The 7,158-nt window shown below is 63.7% G+C and overlaps 2 non-coding genes across 2 annotated transcripts; both read right to left on the bottom strand.

Annotated features, from left to right (window-relative positions):
- Window positions 1-520: 520 nt before the first annotated feature.
- LOC131862378 (5S ribosomal RNA) lies at window positions 521-639 on the bottom strand. The gene has a single exon (XR_009361394.1). It is a non-coding gene; the product is annotated as a 5S ribosomal RNA (ribosomal RNA).
- Window positions 640-6,554: 5,915 nt separating this feature from the next.
- On the bottom strand, window positions 6,555-6,673 carry LOC131862377 (5S ribosomal RNA). The gene has a single exon (XR_009361393.1). It is a non-coding gene; the product is annotated as a 5S ribosomal RNA (ribosomal RNA).
- Window positions 6,674-7,158: the final 485 nt, after the last annotated feature.

Genomic DNA, 7,158 nt, shown 5'->3' with positions numbered 1-7,158 from the left:
TCTCAAGTGGGAAATTCTATAATCTCAACTTTTTTTGCCTTTTCAGGAAACTTTTGAATGGAGCGCATCATTGGTGCGCTCCGAAGTGTGCTCCAAGGTGCGCACCTCTGGTGTGCTCCAAAGCTCTCTCCAGCTGCGTGCACCTGCCCCGGCCGCGCACCCGGCCCCGCCCAGCTTCGCTCACCTGTCCCGGGCGTCTGGTGCGGAACCTTAGAGTAAGAAACATCACCGTGCACCTTGGCCAACGTGCGCGACTCGACCGAGCGCGCACTGGCCGAGGTGCACACCGATTTCACCTGGGTGCGCGCGCAGCACCTCGGGCGCACCGGGGTGCGCGCACAACGCCCGGGTTGCACCGTGGCCTGTGTGCTCGGGGCGCCTCGGGTGCGCGCTCGGTGTCGCCCCCCGCGCGCGCGGTAGTGCGGGCAGCGCACCCCGGCCCGGCCCGGCCCCGACGAGAACGCAAACGGGCAAAAGGTTTATTCAAATAGCATTGCGACGCCCGGCGAAAAACTAAGAAAGGGTGCAACACCGGGACTTCCCGGGAGGTCACCCATCCCAGTACTACTCCGGCCCAAGCGCGCTTAACTGCGGAGTTCTGATGGGATCCGGTGCACTAACGCTGGTATGATCGCACCCGTTATGAGCTTGTCGCAGTGTGTACTTAGCAAACCGCGACCCACGTGCGAATCCACCCCGGCCACCCACCCCCGTCGAGGTGCACACCCTCCCTCGCGAAGTGCGCCCCGTTCGCCAAGTGTGAGCCCTGCCCGGGTGCGCGCACCTTGCTAGGGCGTCGGGTGTGCACCCGGCCCGGCCTACGTGCGTGCACCTGGACGGGGCGTCGTGTGCGTGCAGTGTCCCGTCTGCAACGCGGTGCCCACACACCACCTCGGGCGCAACGACCTGCGCTCACATGTGGGCCGAGTGCACCTTGGTGCATGTTCGGGGCGCCTCGGGTGCACGTTCGATCTTGCCCCGGTGCACCAAGGCGCTCGGTTTGCCCCGGGTGCGCACTTGGTGCAAGGTGGGCACCCAAAATAGGGATCAAGCACCAAAACACAAGTTTCGGGATGCAAAATGGGACCCAAGGACCACAAATGCGTTCCAAGACCCATGATGGGTCCACGAGAACAAAAATGTGTTCCGAGACTTAATAAACAAATATTGGGTTTTAGGAGAAGAAACATGCTCTGATGCCCAAAACGAGAATCGACCCCGAAAAGGCCACAGGCCAAAAGTGGGATGCGAGACAAAAAAAAATGGGACCCGAGGACCAAAATTGGGTTCCCAGGTCGAAGACAGGGCAACCGGACAAGAAACGACCTCTAAGGCTCGAAATGAGTCCCGACGACTAAAACTTGACAAGAAGCACCCATCAGGCACCCAACTCGACACCCATGGGATGCCGACCCACCCGGGCTTCCACCTAGCACACCTTGGCACCCACCCACCCTCGCACCCAACCTCGCACCCAACTTAGCACCTTTGAACCCACATTGGCACTCACCCTGACCCTGGCACCTTGGAACCCACATTGGCACTCACCTTGACCCTGGCACCCACCTTTGCACTCACCTTGGGACCCACCCTGGCTCCCACCTCGGCACCCACCCAGACACCCACCTTGGTTCCTTGGCACCCACCTTGGATCCTTGGCACCCACCCCGACACCCACCTTGGCACGCAACTTGGCTACTTGCCACCCACCTTGGCTCCTTGACGCCCACCCCGACAACCACCCCGTGACCTACCCTGGCTAGGGTTGGTGCACACCCACCCTGGTGCCCACCTTGGCACCCACCCCATGACCCACCTTGGCACGCACCTTAGTACCCACCCCGTTACCCACCCTAGGACCCACCCCGTGACCCACCTTGGCCAGGGTGGGTGCCTTGGTGCGCACAACTTGCCTGGGCTGCACACCAGGGCGGGCTCAAGATGGCACCCGCGTTCCGTTTTTTTCACTATCTTTCAAAACGGAAATTTTAAAATCTCGTTTTTTTTTTTTTTTTGCCTTTTCTGGAAATTAGTGAAGGCAGCGCATCAAAGGTGCGCAATGCTGGTGCGAACCCGGGAGCGCTCCGATGTGTGCTCCAAGGTGCGGCGTGCACGAAGTCCGAGCCCGGCTTGCCCCGGGTGCGCACCTCGCGTGCACCTTCGCCGGGGTGAGCACCTTGGCTGGGTTGCGCGCCCTGGTGCGCACCAAGGAGCGCTCTGAAGTGTGCTCCAAGGTGCGGCGTGCACGAAGTCGGAGCTCGGTTTGCCCCGGGTGTGCACCTCGGGTGCGCACCTCGCGTGCACCTTCGCTGCGGTGGGCACCTTGGCTGGGTTGCGCGCCTTGGTGGGCACCATGCAGTGCACGAAGTCGGAGCCCGGTTTGCCCCGGGCGCGCACCTCCGCCAGGGTGGGCACCTTGGTGCGCACAACTTGCCTGGGCTGCGCACCAGGAAGGGCTCAAGATGGCACCCGCGTTCCGTTTTTTTCACTATCTTTCAGAACGGAAATTTTAAAATATCGTTTTTTTTTGCCTTTTCTGGAAATTAGTGAAGGCAGCGCATCAAAGGTGCGCAACGCTGGTGCGAACCTGGGAGCGCTCCGATGTGTGCTCCAAGGTGCGGCGTGCACGAAGTCGGAGCCCGGTTTGCCCCGGGTGCGCCCTGGTGGGCACCATGGTGCGCACCAAGGAGCGCTCCGAAGTGTGCTCCAAGGTGCGGCCTGCACGAAGTCGGAGCCCGGTTTGCCCCGGGTGTGCACCGCGGGTGGGCACCTTGGTGCGCATGCCTTGCCTGGGCTGCGCACCAGGGCGGGCTCAAGATGGCACCCGCGTTCCGTTTTTTTCACTATCTTTCAAAACGGAAATTTTAAAATCTCATTTTTTTTTGCCTTTTCTGGAAATTAGTGAAGGCAGCGCATCAAAGGTGCGCACCTCGCTGCCCACCACGGTGCGCAACGCCGGTGGGCACCCGGGAGTGCTTCGAAGTGTGCTCCAAGGTGCTGCGTGCACGTTGTCGGAGCCCGGTTTGCCCCGGGTGCGCACCTCGCGTGCACCTTCGTCGGGGTGGGCACCTTGGCTGGGTTTGCCCCGGCTGCGCTCCGAAGCGGGGTTATTGGAGCGCCGCCTCTTTTTTTGTCGGAGCGTTTGGTGGGGTTTCTCGCATTGGCTCTTCCCAGGCCCGGTTGCCACCCTGGCGCGCACGAAGTCGGAAGTAGGGTTAATTGCCCGGGTGCGCACCTTTGCCAGGGTGGGCACCTTACCTGGGCTGTGCACCAGGGCGGGCTCAAGATGGCACCCGCGTTCCGTTTTTTTCACTATCTTTCAAAACGGAAATTTTAAAATCTCCTCTTTTTTTTGCCTTTTCTGGAAATTAGTGAAGGCAGCGCATCAAAGGTGCGCACCTCGCTGCCCACCTTGGTGTGCTCTGAGGTGCGCACCCGGGAGCGCTACGAAGTGTGCTCCAAGGTGCGGCGTGCACGTTGTCGGAGCCCGGTTTGCCCCGGGTGCGCACCTCGCCTGCACCTTGGCCGGGGTGGGCACCCTGGCTGGGTTTGCCCAGGGTGCGCTCCGAAGCGGGGTTACTGGAGCGCCCCCTCTTTTTTTGTCAGAGCGTTTGGTGGGGTTTCTCGCATTGGCTCTTCCCAGGCCCGGTTGTTGGGTGCGCTCCCACCCTGGCGCGCGCGAAGTTGGAAGTTGGGTTAATTGCCCGGGCGCGCACCTTCGCCAGGGTGGGCACCTTGGTGCGCACACCTTGGCTGGGCTGCGCACCAGGGCGGGCTCAAGATGGCACCAGCATTCCCTTTTTCTCACTATCTTTCAAAACGGAAATTTTAAAATCTCGTTTTTTTTTGCCTTTTATGGAAATTAGTGAAGGCATCGCATCAAAGGTGCGCACCTCGCTGCCCACCTTGGTGTGCTCCGAGGTGCCCACCACGGTGCGCTCCGAGGTGCCCACCACGGTGCGCAACGCCGGTGCGAACCCGGGAGCGCCCCGATGTGTGCTCCAAGGTGCGGCGTGCACGAAGCCGGACCCCGGTTTGCCCCGGGTGCGCACCTCGCGTGCACCTTGGTGCGCACACCTTGGCTGGGTTGCGCGGCCTGGTGGGCACCATGGTGCGCACCAAGGAGCGCTCCGAAGTGTGCTCCAAGGTGCGGCGTGCACGAAGTCCTAGCCCGGTTTGCCCCGGGTGCGCACCTTCGCCGCGGTGGGCACCATGGCGTGCACGAAGTCGGAGCCCGGTTTGCCCCGGGTGCGCACCTCGCGTGCACCTTCGCCGGGGTGGGCACCTCGGCTGGGTTGCGCGCCCTGGTGCGCACCAAGGAGCGCTCCGAAGTGTGCTCCAAGGTGCGGCGTGCACGAAGTCGGAGCCCGGTTTGCCCCGGGTGCGCACCTTCGCCGCGGTGGGCACCCTGGTGCGCACCATGGCGTGCACGAAGTCGGAGCCCGGTTTGCCCCGGGTGCGCACCTCGCGTGCACCTTCGGCGGGGTTGCGCGCCCTGGTGCGCACCAAGGAGCGCTCCGAAGTGTGCTCCAAGGTGCGGCGTGCACGAAGTCGGAGCCCGGTTTGCCCCGGGTGCGCACCTCGCGTGCACCTTCGGCGGGGTTGCGCGCCCTGGTGGGCACCATGGTGCGCACCAAGGAGCGCTCCGAAGTGTGCTCCAAGGTGCGGCGTGCACGAAGTCGGAGCCCGGTTTGCCCCGGGTGCGCACCTCGCGTGCACCTTCGCCGCGGTGGGCACCATGGCGTGCACGAAGTCGGAGCCCGGTTTGCCCCGGGTGCGCACCTCGCGTGCACCTTCGCCGGGGTGGGCACCTCGGCTGGGTTGCGCGCCCTGGTGCGCACCAAGGAGCGCTCCGAAGTGTGCTCCAAGGTGCGGCGTGCACGAAGTCGGAGCCCGGTTTGCCCCGGGTGCGCACCTCGCGTGCACCTTCGCCGCGGTGGGCACCATGGCGTGCACGAAGTCGGAGCCCGGTTTGCCCCGGGTGCGCACCCCGCGTGCACCTTCGCCGGGGTGGGCACCTCGGCTGGGTTGCGCGCCCTGGTGCGCACCAAGGAGCGCTCCGAAGTGTGCTCCAAGGTGCGGCGTGCACGAAGTCGGAGCCCGGTTTGCCCCGGGTGCGCACCTCGCGTGCACCTTCGCCGCGGTGGGCACCTTGGCTGGGTTGGGCACCATTGAGCGCTCCGAAGTGTGCTCCAAGGTGCGCACCATGGCCCTCCAAGGTGCGCAGCATGGCGTGCACGAAGTCGGAGCCCGGTTTGCCCCGGGTGCGCACCTCGCGTGCACCTTCGCCAGGGTGGGCACCTCGGTGCGCACACCTTCTCAATGTTTTCTTGCCTTTTCTGGAAATTGGTGAAGGCAGCGCATCAAAGGTGCGCACCTCGGTGTGCTCCGAGGTGCGAACCCGAGAGCGCTCCGAGGTGCCCACGAAGTCGAAAGTCGGGTTAATTGCATTGTTTTCCCCGGGTGCGCTCCGAGGTGCGCAACATCGGTGCGCACCAAGGAGGGCTCCGAAGTGTGCTCCAAGGTGCGCACGATTCGGAGCTCGGTTTGCCCGGGGTGCGCACACCTTGGCTGGGTTGCGCACCCTTTGTGCGCTCCAAGGTGCGCACGAAGTCGGAGCTCGGTTTGCCCCGGGTGCGCACCTTCGCCAGGGTGCGCACCTTGATGCGCACGCCTTGGCTGGGCTGCGCACCTTGGTGGGCGCCATGGTGCGCACCTTTCGTGCGCTCCAAGGTGCGCACGAAGTCGGAGCTCGGTTTGCCCCGGGTGCGCACCTTGGTGGGCGCCATGGTGCACTCCGAGGTGCCCAAGATTGGTGCGCACCAAGGAGCGCTCCGAAGTGCGCTCCAAGGTGCGCAGGTGCGCGCGAAGTCGAAAGTTGGGTTAATTGTCCGGTTTGCCTCGGGTGCGCACCTTGCGTGCACCTTCGCCAGGGTGGGCGCCTTGGTGCGCACACCTTGGCTGGGCTGCGCACCCGGGCGCGCACACCTTGGCACCCGCGTTTCCTTCATTTTAAATTTTTTTTTTTTACAATCTCTCAAGTGGGAAATTCTATAATCTCAACTTTTTTTGCCTTTTCAGGAAACTTTTGAATGGAGCGCATCATTGGTGCGCTCCGAAGTGTGCTCCAAGGTGCGCACCTCTGGTGTGCTCCAAAGCTCTCTCCAGCTGCGTGCACCTGCCCCGGCCGCGCACCCGGCCCCGCCCAGCTTCGCTCACCTGTCCCGGGCGTCTGGTGCGGAACCTTAGAGTAAGAAACATCACCGTGCACCTTGGCCAACGTGCGCGACTCGACCGAGCGCGCACTGGCCGAGGTGCACACCGATTTCACCTGGGTGCGCGCGCAGCACCTCGGGCGCACCGGGGTGCGCGCACAACGCCCGGGTTGCACCGTGGCCTGTGTGCTCGGGGCGCCTCGGGTGCGCGCTCGGTGTCGCCCCCGCGCGCGCGGTAGTGCGGGCAGCGCACCCCGGCCCGGCCCGGCCCCGACGAGAACGCAAACGGGCAAAAGGTTTATTCAAATAGCATTGCGACGCCCGGCGAAAAACTAAAAAAGGGTGCAACACCGGGACTTCCCGGGAGGTCACCCATCCCAGTACTACTCCGGCCCAAGCGCGCTTAACTGCGGAGTTCTGATGGGATCCGGTGCACTAACGCTGGTATGATCGCACCCGTTATGAGCTTGTCGCAGTGTGTACTTAGCAAACCGCGACCCACGTGCGAATCCACCCCGGCCACCCACCCCCGTCGAGGTGCACACCCTCCCTCGCGAAGTGCGCCCCGTTCGCCAAGTGTGAGCCCTGCCCGGGTGCGCGCACCTTGCTAGGGCGTCGGGTGTGCACCCGGCCCGGCCTACGTGCGTGCACCTGGACGGGGCGTCGTGTGCGTGCAGTGTCCCGTCTGCAACGCGGTGCCCACACACCACCTCGGGCGCAACGACCTGCGCTCACATGTGGGCCGAGTGCACCTTGGTGCATGTTCGGGGCGCCTCGGGTGCACGCTCGATCTTGCCCCGGTGCACCAAGGCGCTCGGTTTGCCCCGGGTGCGCACTTGGTGCAAGGTGGGCACCCAAAATAGGGATCAAGCACCAAAACACAAGTTTCGGGATGCAAAATGGGACCCAAGGACCACAAATGCGTTCCAAGACCCATGATGGG

The sequence above is a fragment of the Cryptomeria japonica genome, unplaced genomic scaffold (genome assembly GCF_030272615.1).
Source record: "Cryptomeria japonica unplaced genomic scaffold, Sugi_1.0 HiC_scaffold_42, whole genome shotgun sequence".
Lineage (NCBI taxonomy): Eukaryota > Viridiplantae > Streptophyta > Pinopsida > Cupressales > Cupressaceae > Cryptomeria > Cryptomeria japonica.
Note: the sequence above shows the minus strand (reverse complement) of the source record. Positions and strands in the feature narration are given on the sequence as shown.